We start from the raw sequence: 17,485 nt of genomic DNA on the forward strand, positions 1-17,485 counted from the left end.
AATACGAACCGTGAGACCATCTCACACAAATTTTTGCCATTAAATTTGTAATTTAAAGTACCTAAGTTTACTTATCTATTTCAAATGCATCAACGATTGGTACAATTTTTATTATATCAGAAATATTTAATCTAAAAAATTTAAGAGCTTGTAAGTTATTAATTAAGTGAATGTCCAAATCCTATTTCTAATAGTACTTAATTTAAAATATATATGCGATCTATGGATGAAAATTGCAATTACGAATTTTCAATACATTAACATAAAAATTTAAATGAAAAATATCTATATTAGAAAATGGAAATGACATATTTTAATTTTTAAAAAAATTATATGATATTTTCAAATTTTATAATATAATATCTAACTCAAAACGTAAAAAAAAAAAATACAAATGAAAAAAGGAAAAAAATATTTTAAAAAAGTGATTTTCAATTCGGTTAAGGGTTAACTGGAAAAAAATATATCGAACTGAACTGAAAACCAAATATATGGAAAGCTAAAAACCGAAAACGAAACCGAATGATTGGTTCGGTTTCCGATTCAAATCGAATTTTCGATTTCGCATCGGAAGGCTAACTAAACTGTAAACACCACTATCGTTAGGTTGGGGAAAATTCTAAAATTACCAAAAAACCAAAATCATAAAGAAAAAAACGTAAAGGACAAAAAAAAAAAAAAGAAATTATCATGTTTCAGATATTAATTAAGTGGGAACCTATCGGAAAAACTATCAATTTTTAAAATATTTTAAATGTAAATCTTTTGTATCTCAATAATTCTTCCTATATTTGTATCTACGTTAAATGTTAGTTACTTTTTAAAAAATATTAATAATAACAATAATGTTCTTCTTTTTATAATATAAAACTAATTCTTTACATTGTTATTGGGGCACTCGAAGCTTAATTTTTTATGATGGTGCATGGTCCATAACATCGATAGTTAATATAATGGAAAGATGGAACATCCACCAACGTTTGGGTGAAGGAGAGTATAAATGAATGGATCCATACACCATAATGAAATTATAAAAAATTTAATAAATATTACTCTTATCAGCAAAATATATATTTGCTTATATCACGAAAATTGCGGGCGTGCCAGACACGTGTTCGTGCCAAATTTGTGAAATAATATGACTTCGTTTACCAAGCGTTGCGAATCTCGATTCGACCGTTAGTTATAATTCCTTCGAAATGGCTCTAAACTAAAACGCATAAACTGGGGAAATAAAGAAATTGTACAGGAAATCCATAAACAACATCAAACTTAAATGTGTTGTTATGAAATTTGATCAACATTCTTACAAGAAAGTCGGAGGAATACATAAAAATTCAAATACTTGACTACTGGTAATCGAAATAAATGAACATAGAATTGATGAAATTATGCAGAAATTATGCTGTAGATTTTTGTGAATTGATTTTGTCGGTCCTTTTTTCTGATTACTCCTTCTGCCTTTGTCACACTCCACGGGAAGTTTCAACCGTATTCCACGATTACTCCACGTCTTCCATATTGGGTAATGGATGTAACCGGCCGCAACTTTCTTTCACTGGGCCAACTGCAACTCCGATAGGCTTTATCTCTTGGGCTTCTCTTTTGGGCTTCTCTAAAAAAAATTAATTTTTGGCACAACTATTGCCCCCTAGCCAATTTGGGCCAATGGTCAATTTGGCCCAATTTGGCTATTTTTAATAATTCAAATATATTTGGCCTATTTACAAGCTGGCCCATTTACATAATACGATACATATGAGGAGGAGGAGGAAGAGGAGAAAAAGAAAGAAAACAGTGTATTCACAACACCATGCTTCCCAAACTTCTTCCTTATTCTTCTTCCCCCAAAACCCTCCAATTCTTCGCTGCTTCCACAACCTATTCTCCTTCACTTTTAGATAACTACTCAACCACTCACGGAGATCTCATGTCCCATATCACCACCGATTACATCGCCTTTGTAATGTCATCCAAGTTTCTGAAAATTTCCATCATCAATCTCTTTTACATCAAGTCACACCTTCTCAAGGTAGGTATATTTAAGCATTTTTCTCAATCTTCCATCACAAAAACATTGTAGAATTTGCCACATTTCATACTGCACTCAAGGTGTTTGTGTCTATGTTTGAATGAGTTTTTTGATGAGCAACACCTTGCAACACTTGTGGCAAGGGATTCCCATAGATGTGTCTGAACTCCTTGTAGTGCTTCCTCACATATTTCTCAAATTTTGAGACATCTTGCCTTTTAAAAATATCTCAGAGAGCACCACCGTCAACGTCTCCAATATTTTCCAACATGTTTCCTGAAATCGGCATTCCATAATTTGCACATTCTTCCTCTTGGGACTTTTCCACTATTTCAGAAGCTTCCAACAATTTCTCCGGACCATCATTAATTATGTCACTCGAGCTCACTGCTTGCACCTCAATAGAGCAACTTCCTTGTTGTGCATATTCAGAGCTTGGTCTATAGCCTGTGCAACTTATATAATCTTCCATGTACTTACAAGAAATGCACCAGCACAAGGAATTGTGATGCTCCACCAAATTCACAGAGGATGAGATCCCATTTTTTGGATTTTTGGCAAGCCATAAACTCAAAAATGGCAAGATTCATTCAATCTCACAAAAAAATGACGAGTGTCCACATCAATGACAACATATAGCACACACAAAGCATAGTTTTGTTGATCAACACTCCATTATATCTCATGTGGTTCTCATTTATTTTTCAGGAAACATGGTTGGAGGAATCGAATATTTGAGCAAGGAAGTACCTTAAAGACCAATGGAGATGAAAAATCCTCCTGGTAGTGTCGCTGGCCAATCCAAAAGAAAATTGCCAAGCTTTGATGAATATCTTTTTTGCACTTGTTTGCCATTGTTTGGCAAGTGTCTTTTATGATGTGTAAAGTTGGTAAAGTGGCTTGAAAGCCAAACTTTGTTGTTGGAAACATGTTGTTTACCTTATACAAGCTGCTTGGGATTTGTTTTCACGTATTTGTATTTCCGGGATGTCACGTTTACAGAGAAAACTCTGCCCGGATTTCTGTAAAATAAATTAAGAACAACGGCTAAATAGCCTGTTTTCTTCAATATTATCACAACATGTTATCACCATTGCTCATTATCACCCATACTTTCCAAACACCATCAAAGTATCGAAATATGTAATAAACGTACTCTACACATCATCAATTCGGCTATCAAGACAACATATTATTCTCTTAAAAACACATCAGCTGCAAAGGATTCCACGAGCAAATTTTCTTTTTATTTATTCACAGATGATCCATCACTATTTGCAAACAAGTTCAGCGGAAATGGCTTAAAAGCCTATTCCTCGCATATTACAGAAACTTTCTACGAGTCAATATCTCAACATTAGCGAAAGTGGCTATCCAGCCTACTTTGTACAATACTTCTCATCTATTCCATCTTTATAAAATATCCGTCTGCGGCTGTCGATCTTTCATCTGAGCCGGAGCTAAGTTTAAATCCTTCATTTGTAACTCTTTCTCCTTGCTACCTCCATACTCCTCCTCAAATATTTTCTTTTCTTTGAATGATTCCTCCACCTTAGATATGCGCTCAACAGCTTTTCTCTCAACAAACGTCATTTTTGGGTCCGAGAAAGCGGTTTTGGGAACTTTGGATGCTCCACCCGTTTCCATACACCATTGGGGATTGCTCTGGGAGGAATAAAAAATCGAGATTTTCTTTCATATCTATTATCGGTATCCAGAGGTGGTGGCCTCTGTATTAGCTTCTGGAATGACTGTCGGTCACTCCTTCTCTCGCCATTCATTGACCCATGAAATGAAACCTTTCCGAGGTGCTGGTTCTCCGGCCTTTTGGCCATGGATCCCCTACTGTACCTCATATTCCTCCCACTATAATACATATCATCTCCACTGTGACAGCGGCCTTTTCCATGAAAAGTTTCTGTCTTGTTCTCCTTTACATCAAACATCATTTTCCGAGGCAGCGTGACATACCAAATAAAAGCAGTACTAGTCAATGAATTGGGAAACAAACGAAAATTGTAGTTGAAAAAATTATCCAAATTTGCTAATTCCCCACACTGTATTGTAAACCTCGCCACATGTTCCACGTTAGATTGACAGTCTTCCCCCGAGTACAAAGTAAAGTCTGGAATGTGATATCCTCGTGGGTAAGGATTTTCACGATCAACAACATCGGGGTATGGCTTATGAAACTCTGATCGGTTGATTGGCCTCACTCCCAGGCCATACAACTCTTGAATAACAACATGTATAGTCTCGGAGTCCGAAACTGGAAGTTTTTCGCAATGGGTGCGGAGAATAATTTGCCCCTCGAGTGTTATTCCCTGAACATGGCGCTGAAAATCCACGCATTCTGTAATGCCTGAAATGAATATTACAAGTTGTTGATTTAGTAATGTGATATTACTAAATAATTAATTATTTTTAAAGAGAGAAATATGACATACTTTAGTCATATGAAGTCCAAATGATTTGAAATTTGGATATAACGTAGAAAACTCAAAGATATAGAAGTTTCATGTTTTGAGTTTTGAGAAATTTGGTCGTTTGACTGGTCCAAAGAGATATACCGATGTTAAAATGTTAAATATATTATATTATATTATATTATTTAATTAATATAATATAATATTTAAAAAATAAAAAAAAAGAAAAGATAAATTTGAAAAACTCAATCGGTGAATGAATTAGAATTTCATTCATCGACAGCGTAGGGAGAAGAGAGACAGTGAAACAGGGTTTGATATTTTCTTTTCGATCTTGCGATTTATCGGTTTATCCAATCGACGAACCGATTTCAGTTATGGAATCGATAACACGAGGTCTTCGATTTGAGGTATAAATTTTATATTTTTGGTGATGTTTGAAATTCGTCGATTTTTGGAATAAATCTAATAAATTGTTAAATCATACTGAAATTGAAAATTGTTGAATAGTGTATGACTTTAACGAAGTAGAGAAGATTATAATGATGTTATTTTGAATTATTCCCAATTTATTATAATTAGGGATTTTTAATCGTTGGATTGAGATTGAAGAGTTGTTTGTCAGTTGTTATTAATTCTGATTGTATATTCGGAGTCTACGAAGTATAGGCTACACGTTGATATAAAGTTTTCGCAATTCGACGGATGTTGTAAAATAGCCTTTATTTGATGTTAAATTAATTAGGGTGTATTTTATGGTAGTATTGTGAATTAAATACACCAGAATATTAAATTGTTGAGCGATAATAATTTATAATCGAGTTTTATATTTTGTTGAATTAATTGTTGTTGGGCTATTTGATGTTATATATTGAGGCTGTTATGATTATGTTGATACGGTGACAATGATCTGATAATTGTTGTTGAATTATTTAGATACATCACACGCCTCATGATCAAAGAAATAGCCAGATTGTATATATACTCGATTATCAGGTACGTCTTGACGTACGAGCATATGTTGTTATTGTTTAGTATTGATGAATACTATTGTGTTGAACGATGGTAAATCACTAGATATTGGTGATTTGATATTATATTTGTTGTTATTTATTATTGATGATGTTGTTGGCTGTCGTTGTTGGGAGTTGTCACGTTGATGTTGTTCGTTCAACGATATTAGTTGTCGCCGGAGTTGGGGTGCGACGTATCGTCGATGTTATTGTTGTCGTGTGATGTTGTTGAGGTTGTTGATGGCTTATTGTCCAGAAACGGCAAATGAGTTATTTCTGTTATCATTCTAGTTATATCTTATGTTGTTAATATAACTGTTATGTATTACGATGATGATTGTTGTATATGCTCACCCTTTGGGGGCTGTTTCTGTTGGACAGGTTACAGGACTATGCTGTGAGACATGATAGAGGTGAAGGACTAGGTGTGTCTAGTCAAACAATCATGTAGTTGATAGTAGATATAGACAGTATAGCTTATTGTCTTACTTGAGTTGTATGTGTGTATTTATTATACTGTTTCTGCTGCATTGACGTAGATAGTGTGGTGATTGCACTATTTTGTCGTATATGCATTATATTATTACGTCGTTGAAAAGAAAAATTTATGCATATGACGTCACATGTTGTATGATTACGTGGCGAGGTTTGGGGCACCACATTTGGTGGTATCAAAGCATATGTTAGATGTCTGGGATGGTTAGGAGTTGTGTTTGTGATGAGGGAGTTGGATGACGATATTATCTGCGTGTGTCTGTGCATTTGACTTGTTATTGATGATTTCTTGATATGATTGATTGTTCTTTAGTTGCATATACTTTCGTGCGACTGGTGTGATGATGATTACTGGATTATAATTGTTAAATGTTATGATTAACAATTTGATTTTCAGTGATGGCATCTAGAGAACAGGTACACCAACACGAGGAAACGGAAGAGGTTGACAGTGAGTTTGGGCAGATGAATCCATTGCCACCTCCTCCTATGGGACAGGCACCTGCAGATCAGCTTTTATTGCCTGGTGAGTTGATTTTGGCATAGTTCAACAGTTATCTTCCGCCGAGATTTGATAGTTCTGAGACTTGTGAGCGAGCCGAGGAGTGGATTGAGAGGATAGAGCAGATATTTGTGACCGCTCCAGTGTGCTAGGTCTGCTTGGTTACAATTGGCTACATTTCAGCTTTCGAGGAATGTATTATTGTGGTGGCAGACGACTGAGGCCGGATTGAAAGCCCAGGGTCCGTACCTGTTGATAGGGATGTGTTTCGCTCTCGTTTTCTTGATAAGTATTTTTCTATAGCAGCCAGACATAAGAAAGAGAGAGAATTCGAGGATTTGAGGACAAGGCAGTATGTCTGTTGCTGAGTATGAGACTCGATATTCTGCATTGCTGAAATATGTGCCATATATTGCTACGAATGTTCATGCTAAGATGAGGCATTTCTTGAAAGAGTTGAAGTTAGAGTTATTTGATCGTGTGCAATCGAACAACCCAGTATCATTTGAGGATGCAGTGACGAGAGCTGAGATGGCTGAGTTGGTGATGTAGGAGTATGGGGCTCAGGGACGATTATCAGAGCCGACTAGGGAGTCATTGCGACCACAGAGACAGTCTTTTAAATATCAAAAGGGTTCATCTTCTTCTTCAGCATCATCTGGGAAGCGTCGATTTGATTCACGACGTGTTGAGAGTCGTGGGGGCAGTTCTCAGTCTGTTCAGGGGCAGAGAGAAGTGTCCAGAGCAGTGAGATGTTTTCGTTGTGGAGGACCTCATCTGATCAGAGAGTGTACACAGACCGAGATCACCCTTTTTGAGTGTGGTGGTGTTGGTCATCTGGCGAGACAGTGTCCTAGTCGTGAGGGACAGCGAGAGCCTAGGAGTGCTAGAGGTAGATCCTTAGAGAGAGGAGGACGACAGCCTCAGCAGTTTATGCAACGACCTTCTGGAGGACAGCCACGTATGCAGGGAGCTGGTCCGCCTCAGGCACAGATGTATGCTTTGACACGAGAGCAGACAGAGGAGGCACGAGAGGAGATGATACCGGGTAAGTGTTATTTATGTTCTTATCCTGCTTATATTCTTGTCGATACTGGTGTCCTCGCATACTTTTATATCGAAGAGGTTTGTGGTTGAGCATCATATGCGCTCATCTCCATTATCTATGCCTCTTTCTGTTTCGACACCTTCTGGAGTTGATATATCAGTTGTATCTATGATATCAGATGGTATTATTTCTTATGAGGGCTATGAGCTGAGATCTGATATGATTATTCTAGAGATGACTGATTTTGATTGTATTGTGGGAATTAATGTGCTGAGGAGATATGGTGCGACGATTGATTGTTATCAGCGGGTAGTATACTTTTATACAGATGAGAAAGAGCGTTGGACATTTTATGGGAAGAGTTCTCGTCCCCGTGTTCCGTTGGTATCTGCTATCCGGATGTCTCGGTTATTGGAGCATGCTCATGAGGGTTATCTTATTTATGCTGTAGATGTGACAGAGAAGAAGAAGGAGGTTGGAATAGAGGAGATACCTATAGTTGCTGAGTTTGCCGATGTATTTCCTGATGAGATTCCAGGCTTCCCACCAGCCCGTGAAGTGGAGTTCGGGATTGAGTTGATGCCAGGTACTTCCCCTATTTCTCGTACTCCTACAGAATGGCACCAGCAGAGTTGAGAGAGTTGAAAGACCAGTTGCAGGACTTGCTGGACAAGGGATACATTCGCCCTAGTGTATCGCCTTGGGGTGCACCAGTCTTATTTGTGAAAAAGAAAGACGGAACGATGCGACTTTGTATTGACTATCGACAGCTGAATAAGGTAACTATTAAGAATAAATATCCCCTCCCTCGTATTGATGATTTGTTTGATCAGTTACAGTGAACCTCGGTATATTCGAAGATTGATTTGAGGTCAGGATATCATCAGATACGAGTTAGAGAGGAGGATATTCAGAAGACAAGCATTCAGGACCAGATATGGGCATTATGAGTTTTTAGTTATGCCGTTTGGGTTGACAAATGCTCCAGCTGTGTTCATGAGTTTGATGAATAGGGTATTTCAGCCTTATCTCGATCGGTTTGTTATTGTGTTCATTGATGATATATTGATATATTCTAGGAGTGAGGCTGAGCATGCATGGCACTTGCATTCAGTGTTACAGGTGTTGTGAGATAGACAGTTGTATGCCAAACTCAGTAAGTGTGAGTTTTGGTTGGATCGAGTGGTCTTCTTGGGTCATGTTATATCGAGAGATGGGATTTCTGTTGATCCAACGAAGGTCGAAGCCGTGTTACAGTGGTCTGCACCTACATCTGTACCAGAGATCCGTAGTTTCTTGGGTTTAGCAGGTTATTATCGTCGATTTATCGAGGGATTTTCAAAGATTGCTAGGCCTTTGACACAGTTGACTCAGAAAGGTGTGCGATTTCAGTGGTCTGAAGCATGTGAGAGGAGTTTTCAGGAGTTGAAACACCGACTGACGATTGCACCGGTGTTATCAATCCCTACGGAAAACGAGAGGTTTGTTGTTTATACTGATGCATCATTACATGGTTTGTGATGTGTTTTGATGCATGATCGACATGTTGTGGCATATGCCTCGAGACAGCTGAAACCACACGAAACAAGGTACCCTGTGCATGACTTGGAGTTGGCACCCATTATCTTTGCCTTGAAGATATGACGACACTATTTATATGGTACCTCGTTTACGATTTGTACTGATCATAAGAGCTTGAGATTTTTGTTTACACAGACAGAGTTGAATATGAGACAAAGACAATGGCTAGATTTGCTTAAAGATTATGATTGTGAGATTGAATATCATCCTGGTCGAGCCAATCTTACAGCTGATGCATTGAGCCGTAAAGTGAGTTGTACTGTAGATGATGTCAGTCGTTTATCATTTATGATGATGTCTTGTTGTTCCTTGGGATATGATTTTGATATCTCGACGACTCATATCCAATTATCTACCTTATTAGCTGAACCTGATATATATGGTTTCATTCGTAATGCACAGATGACAGATGAGAGAGTTCAGCAATGGAAGGAGTTAGTTTCTCAGAAACAAGATACTCGTTTTAGAGTGGCTGATGATGGCAGTTTGAGGATGAATGATAGATGGGTAGTTCCTGATATATCTGAGTTGCGCTAGGATCTGTTGCGGCGTGCACATTGTAGTCGATATTCTATCCACCCTGGTGGCAAGAAGATGTATAAGGATCTACGCTCTCAGTTTTGGTGGAAGGGAATGAAACGTGATGTGATTGATTTTTTACGTCGATGTCTCAATTGTCAACAAATCAAAGCTGAAAGGAGAAGGCTAGGAGGTGAATTGAGGAGTTTAGAAGTACCGACTTGGAAATGGGAGCACATATCGATGGATTTTGTGACTCATTTGCCAAGAAGCACTGGAACTATTGATGCTATTTGAGTGATTGTTGATCGATTGACGAAAGTTGCACATTTTATACCCTATAGCATGAGTAGTACGTACTTGACGATGGCACAGTTGTATATATGATATATTGTACGATTGCATGGGATTCCAGTGTCTATTATATCAGATAAAGATCATCGGTTTACTTCTCATTTTTCGGAAGGATTGCAGACTGCGATGGGGGACAGAGTTGAGATTGAGTACGGCTTATCATCCCTAGACAGATGGTCAGACTGAGCGTACTATTCAGACGCTGGAGGATATGTTGCGTGCTTATGTTATGGATTTTAAATCTGTTTGACAGTCATCTATTTCATTGGTAGAGTTTGCGTATAACAATAGTTATCAGAGTAGTATTCAGATGGCTCCATTTGAGGCATTGTATGGCAGACGTTGTAGATCTCCGTTATACTGGGATGATGTTGATCGAGCTGCAGTTACCGGTCCTGATATGATTCATGAGATGGAACAAAAAGTAAAGTTGATACAGCAACGATTGAAAGCAGCGCAAGATAGACAGGCCGCCTATGCAAATAAAAGACGAAGACCTTTAGAGTTTCAGCAGGGCGATCGGGTATTTTTGAAAGTTTCTCCTTTTCGTGGCACAGTGCGATTTGGTATGAAAGGAAAGTTGACACTGAGGTATGTTAGTCCGTATGAGATATTGCAGCGGATAGGCACTTTGGCTTACCGATTGGCTCTACCTCCATCTTTATATGGTATTCATGATGTGTTTCATGTGTCGATGTTGCGGAAGTATGAGCCTGATCCTTCACATGTGTTAGATATTTCTGATGTTCAGTTAGATCTTGATGTGTCTTATGTTGAGAGACCAGTTTGTATTTTGGATCGATCTGAACGGAAGCTTCGTAGTAAGCTTATACCGATAGTGAAGGTTCAGTGGGAGCATAGAGGTGTCGAAGAGGCCACTTGGGAGACAGAGCGACATATGAGGGAGCTCTACCCCTACTTGTTCTGGTGGTATGACGTATCTTTATTTATGCATGTTATTACTGTTGTTGATTAATTTCGGGGTCGAAATTCGTTTAAGGAGGGTAGAAATGTAATGCCTGAAATGAATATTACAAGTTGTTGATTTAGTAATGTGATATTACTAAATAATTAATTATTTTTAAAGAGAGAAATATGACATATTTTAGTCATATGAAGTCCAAATGATTTGAAATTTGGATATAACGTAGAAAACTCAAAGATATAGAAGTTTCATGTTTTGAGTTTTGAGAAATTTGGTCGTTTGACTGGTCCAAAGAGATATATCGATGTTAAAATGTTAAATATATTATATATATTATATTATATTATATTATTTAATTAATATAATATAATATTAAAAAAAAATACAAAAGATAAATTTGAAAAACTCAATCGGTGAATGAATTAGAATTTCATTCATCGACAGTGTAGGGAGAAGAGAGACAGTGAACCAAGGTTTGATATTTTCTTTTCGATCCTGCGATTTATCGGTTTATCCAATCGACGAACCGACTTCAGTTATGGAATCGTTGACACGAGGTCTTCGATTTGAGGTATAAATTTTATATTTTTGGTGATGTTTGAAATTCGTCGATTTTTGGAATAATTCTAATAAATTGTTAAATCATACTGAAATTGAAGATTGTTGAATAGTGTATGATTTTAACGAAGTAGAGAAGATTATAATGTTGTTATTTTGAATTATTCCCTAATTTATTATAATTAGGGATTTTTAGTCGTTGGATTGAGATTGGAGAGTTGTTAGTCAGTTGTTATTAATTCTGATTGTATATTCGGAGTCTACGAAGTATAGGCTACACGTTGATATAAAGTTTTCGCAATTCGACGGATGTTGTAAAATAGCCTTTATTTGATGTTAAATTAATTAGGGTGTATTTTATGGTAGTATTGTGAATTAAATACACCAGAATATTAAATTGTTGAGCGATAATAATTTATAATCGAGTTTTATATTATGTTGAATTAATTGTTGTTGGGCTATTTGATGTTATATATTGAGGCTGTTATGATTATGTTGATACGGTGACAATGATCTGATAATTGTTGTTGAATTATTTAGATACATCACACGCCTCGTGATCAAAGAAATAGCCAGATTGTATATATACTCGATTATCAGGTACGTCTTGACGTACGAGCATATGTTGTTATTGTTTAGTATTGATGAATACTATTGTGTTGAACGATGGTAAATCACTAGATATTGGTGATTTGATATTATATTTGTTGTTATTTATTATTGATGATATTGTTGGCTGTCGTTGTTGGGAGTTGTCACGTTGATGTTGTTCGTTCAACGATATTGTTGTCGCCGGAGTTGGGGTGCGACGTATCGTTGATGTTATTCGTTCGACGATATTGCTGTCGCCGGTGTTGGGGTGCGACGTATCGTCGATGTTGTTGTTCGTTCGACGATATTGCCGTCGCCGGAGTTGGGGTGCGACGTATCGTCGATGTTATTGTTGTCGTGTGATGTTGTTGAGGTTGTTGATGGCTTATTGTCCAGAAACGGCAAATGGGGTATTTCTGTTATCATTCTAGTTATATCTTATGTTGTTAATATAACTGTTATGTATTACGATGATGATTGTTGTATATGCTCACCCTTTGGGGGCTGTTTCTGTTGGACAGGTTACAGGACTATGCTGTGAGACATGATAGAGGTGAAGGACTAGGTGTGTCTAGTCAAACAATCATGTAGTTGATAGTAGATATAGATAGTATAGCTTATTGTCTTACTTGAGTTGTATGTGTGTATTTATTATACTGTTTCTGCTGCATTGACGTAGATAGTGTGGTGATTGCACTATTTTGTCGTATATGCATTATATTATTACGTCGTTGAAAAGAAAAATTTTATGCATATGACGTCACATGTTGTATGATTACGTGGCGAGGTTTGGGGCGCCACACATTCCCCCATCACCATACATCCCTGGATGTGAGTTAGGAGATGTCACAGAGAACATATTAGCAGCCATTTGTTTACTGTTATTGCAATTCTGGAATTTCAACCCCAACTGCCTCGTCCCTTTTGTGCGGAGGAGTATATCTTCCTTCCTTGGCAGATTTAGGAATCAGTGCCTCCCCCAAGCGGCGACTTTCACCTGCTTGAGAAACCCCTGATCCTTGGCCTTGATCTTTTAGCAAATTAACGTCAGTTTCTTGAAGTTCAACATTTTCTGGTGTAACAGCCTCTCCTTTTGCAGACTTCCTCCATTCCTTCATTTCTGCCACAAATTCTATCATAACAGTAGAAAAAGTTTGGGTCATTTCTCTGAGATCACTGCGGATATTTTTCTCCATGGCCAACATAAAGTTCAGTGGAGACCCATCACCACCAGAAACAGCAATTCCTTCTTTTATAGTCTCTTCCTCGAACTGGTGTACAAGCTTTTCAACCGTTCTTCCTTCTGCATCAGTTTCTTGAAACTCTTCTTGTGAACGATGACCTTTCCCCAGTGATGGAGGAATTCCTTCACTCTTCTCAGTACGCTTTGGAGGCATTGGGTCCCACCGGGCGTGCCAACTTGTTTATCACGAAAATTGCGGGCGTGCCAGACACATGTTCGTGCCAAATTTGTGAAATAATCTGACTTCGTTTACCAAGCGTTGCGAATCTCTTTTCGACCGTTAGTTATAATTCCTTCGAAATGGCTCCAAACTAAAACGCATAAACTGGGGAAATAAAGAAATTATACAGGAAATCCATAAACAACATCAAACTTAAATGTGTTATGAAATTTGATCAACATTCTTACAAGAAAGTCGGAGGAATACATAAAAATTCAAATACTTGACTACTGGAAATCGAAATAAATGAACATAGAATTGATGAAATTATGCAGAAATTATGCTGCAGATTTTTGTGAATTGATTTTGTCGGTCCTTTTTTCTGATTACTCCTTCTGCCTTTGTCACACTCCACGGGAAGTTTCAACCGCATTCCACGATTACTCCACGTCTTCCATATTGGGTAATGGATGTAACCGGCCGCAACTTTCTTTCACTGGGCCAACTGCAACTCCGATAGGCTTTATCTCTTGAGCTTCTCTTTTGAGCTTCTCTAAAAAAAATTAATTTTTGGCACAACAATATTATTTTAGGAAACTCATAAATTAAACACTAAAAAATTAAGTTTGTTGGACTCGATGTAATTATGGGATGAATAAACCAATAGCAAGTTTATCGGATGCATGTGCGGGATGACATAAAATATTGAAAAAAACTTGTATTAATAAAGTGGGACAATCGTTGTATCTTAGCATTATAATTATTATCTTTAATAATATCTTGATTAAATATCTTGATATGGTTGATTCTTTAATATTGTTTTTCTCTGACAACAATAAGTGTAGTTAATTAAAATACATTGAAATTTGATTAGTTGAGTGTGTAATATAATGACTCTTGCATTTAGGTAACGTTATAATCTAAAAGAGTTGATAGTTGATTGGTCGCCGCTATTTATCAAAATTTTTATTAGATATTAATTAAATTGTGTTAGATATTAACTGTCTCATCGAATGTTTATCGTTTTAGGCAATGTTTCAATCTAAAAGATATGATATTTGATTGAATAATCGAACATTTTCCTATTTAGCAAAAAATTTACTTGATAGTAATCGTGAAACTCAACTGTTTTAGATTGTTATGTTTCTTAAATATCATATTTGGATTGGTATCCCATAAAAGATAGTAATTTATTCCTAATAACCGATCTTAGTAATTTCATTTTTGAGTAGGTCTCTTGTGAGACGGTCTCACGAATATTTATCTGTGAGATATGTCAAACTACCGATATTCACAATAAAAAGTAATACTCTTAGCATAAAAAATAATACTTTTCATGAATGACCCAAATAAGAGATATGTCTCACAAAATACGACCTGTGAGATCGTCTCACACAAGTTTTTGCCTTCATTTTTTCAACATGTGATCAATTATTTGCCATCAAAATATCATGTTTCTATTACCCTCCCGACAAAAGATAATTATATTGTGGTTGAATTGATGTATTAAAGACAATAGAGTTCAAATTATTTGACTTGAATGAACAAAATTATTGTATTCGGATGTATGAATTTGAAGCTAGACGTCTCAGTTTATAATATAATAACAAATCTATCATTTGTTTGACAATATATTCAAATTTCAAGTACGTGTTTTTTATTCATTTATCATGGGAGATTGGGAGCACATTTTAAATTCACCCCATTAAATTATATTCAAATTATTGCTGTAATTTCAAAATTAATTATAATATATTTCAAATACATTTAAAATGATCTCTAAAATATTTTTCTTAAATCAAAAGCATTAACTCGCGATCAAATTCATCAATTAATACTCATGTTTTCCTATTGGTTTCAATTCCACCAACCAAACATGCCTTTAGACGCGGAGTCAAAATGTGGGGGACCTGAGAATTAAATTGTTAGATGCGGTGGGAGGCTCGTGACTGACACGTACTCCTTTCCATTAAATTGTTTCCAATATTGAATAAGTGACGGACCTATCCTCTGCCACACTTATGTACTTTTTATACAGTTCAATTAAATCAATATTTTATGTTTTCGGAATAAACAAAAATGTATAATCAATAATAAGATATTGATTTGTGCACATCCGGCTGATTTCGTGTGTCGCACATGAACACTTTTACTCAATATCTGCTGTGAATCCAACATGGTGGAAGATTGAGATTTAAAGTGTGTATAACTCGAGTGGTGTGTAGTATTGGTTATATAATATATAATTTTTGGGAGTAGGTTTCTTGTGGGACGGCATCATGAATGTTTATCTGTGAGACGGGTCAACCCTACCGAGTCACGTGAGCAGCTCGCTAACTATCAAACAAAATAATTGTGACTCGAATTCGGCTCGAAAAAAAGTTCGGAAATGTTCGAATTCGATAAATTCGAATAAAAATCAAACATCGATCGAATATGCTAGAAAAACTCACGAACAAAATCGATTCATTTACCAATATGAGACAACAATGGTAATTGTTTATTAGATCTATCGTTGAAATAAGCTGATAAGTGATTTTTAACCCACACACAATCATCACTATATAATTAATCACGTTACCTAAAATATTTATCTATGTTAAAAATAAAAATTTACGGTAAAAAGTAAAAATCTCAAACTCACAAAATATATTAAACTACACATTTTTATAAAAAAAATTCTACTCAATTGTGTTATTCTTCACAAATTGAGAGACATATTTATAGAATTTATTTGAAAATAATCTAAAAATAAATATATCATCACACACGAACTTTCAATATTTACAAATCTTATTTTCAACGTTCTGTGATTTCAACTCTTTATTTTCAACACACTCTTTATTTTATTTTGAGTAATTTTTATCAAAATTTCATCAGTCAGTTGGCAAGTCAATGTCACTCGATCACTTGGTATATGCCATCGTAATATGATCATCCGATTGACCAAGACTCTTACCTCTTCACGTCAACTCCTTGGAAAAATTCCGTTACTACCGTCTACGAAGCAAGCAGAGCTGAATTCCGGGGCCCGGTCCGGATTCCAAAGGCTCCATCAAATCCAATTAATTTTCTACTTATATTAATCGAGTAATAAATTAATTATTCCTAAAAATGGACACGTCATTCACATGCGTGGTGCCATAGCTGGCCAACGGTGCCCCGAGTAGATCGAGCGAGATGCGAACACGTGGTCGGTAGATGATGACGTTGGAATAAATATTATTCAGGCTCCACCATCTTTTCGTGCCAATTCACCAACCACCTCCTCCCTATTTTCTTATATAATAAAGTAACGTGCACGGTAGTTTTTGGTACCTGATTTTTTAGATACTTTTGCATTATTTATATTATATTACGACAAAAATTGATGTGAGACGATCTTACGAGTCGTATTTTGTGAGACAGATCTCTTATTTGGGTCATCCATAAAAAAATATTATTTTTTATGATAAGAGTATTACTTTTTATTGTGAATATCGATAGGATTGATCCGTTTCACAGATAAAGATTTGTGAGACCGTCTCACAAGAGATCTACTTTACATTATATTATATATAAATGTTGAAGTTGTATATTAATTAGTTTTTATGATAAATAATATATATTTATAATTATAAAATATATTTCAATTTAAAATTTACATATTATCTTTACAAATTACAAATTTAATATAAAATTATAACAAAATTTCATGAATCAACTCGATCTATTAATGATCATAATCATGATTTATATACATAACTGTAATTATTTTATACACACTTGTTAGTATCTTATAATTATCACTTGATCGATATAATAAAGATTTTGAAGATAATTAATAAAATGCCCCCAATAATAATGAATGAAATATTTTATTTACCTAAATTAATTAGGTTTATTTACTTAAATTAATCAGGTCTAATGATGAAAAAAATAAAAATAAATCAGATTTCTTATGTATTCTATGCAATTTTCAACATTTGATGGCAAAGCATCTGACAATGCATCAATGTATACGAGGTGACAGCCGACACGTGTTGATGACGTGGCGGT

At 35.9% G+C, this 17,485-nt stretch overlaps 1 long non-coding RNA gene across 1 annotated transcript; it reads left to right on the forward strand.

Moving 5' to 3' along the window:
* The first annotated feature begins 11,377 nt into the window (after positions 1–11,377).
* On the forward strand, positions 11,378–12,837 carry LOC142519163 (uncharacterized). Its single transcript, XR_012813718.1, has 3 exons — positions 11,378–11,466; positions 11,994–12,053; positions 12,566–12,837. It is a non-coding gene; the product is annotated as an uncharacterized LOC142519163 (long non-coding RNA).
* The last annotated feature ends 4,648 nt before the right edge of the window (positions 12,838–17,485 follow it).

The sequence above is a fragment of the Primulina tabacum genome, chromosome 11, assembly GCF_025594145.1.
Source record: "Primulina tabacum isolate GXHZ01 chromosome 11, ASM2559414v2, whole genome shotgun sequence".
Lineage (NCBI taxonomy): Eukaryota > Viridiplantae > Streptophyta > Magnoliopsida > Lamiales > Gesneriaceae > Primulina > Primulina tabacum.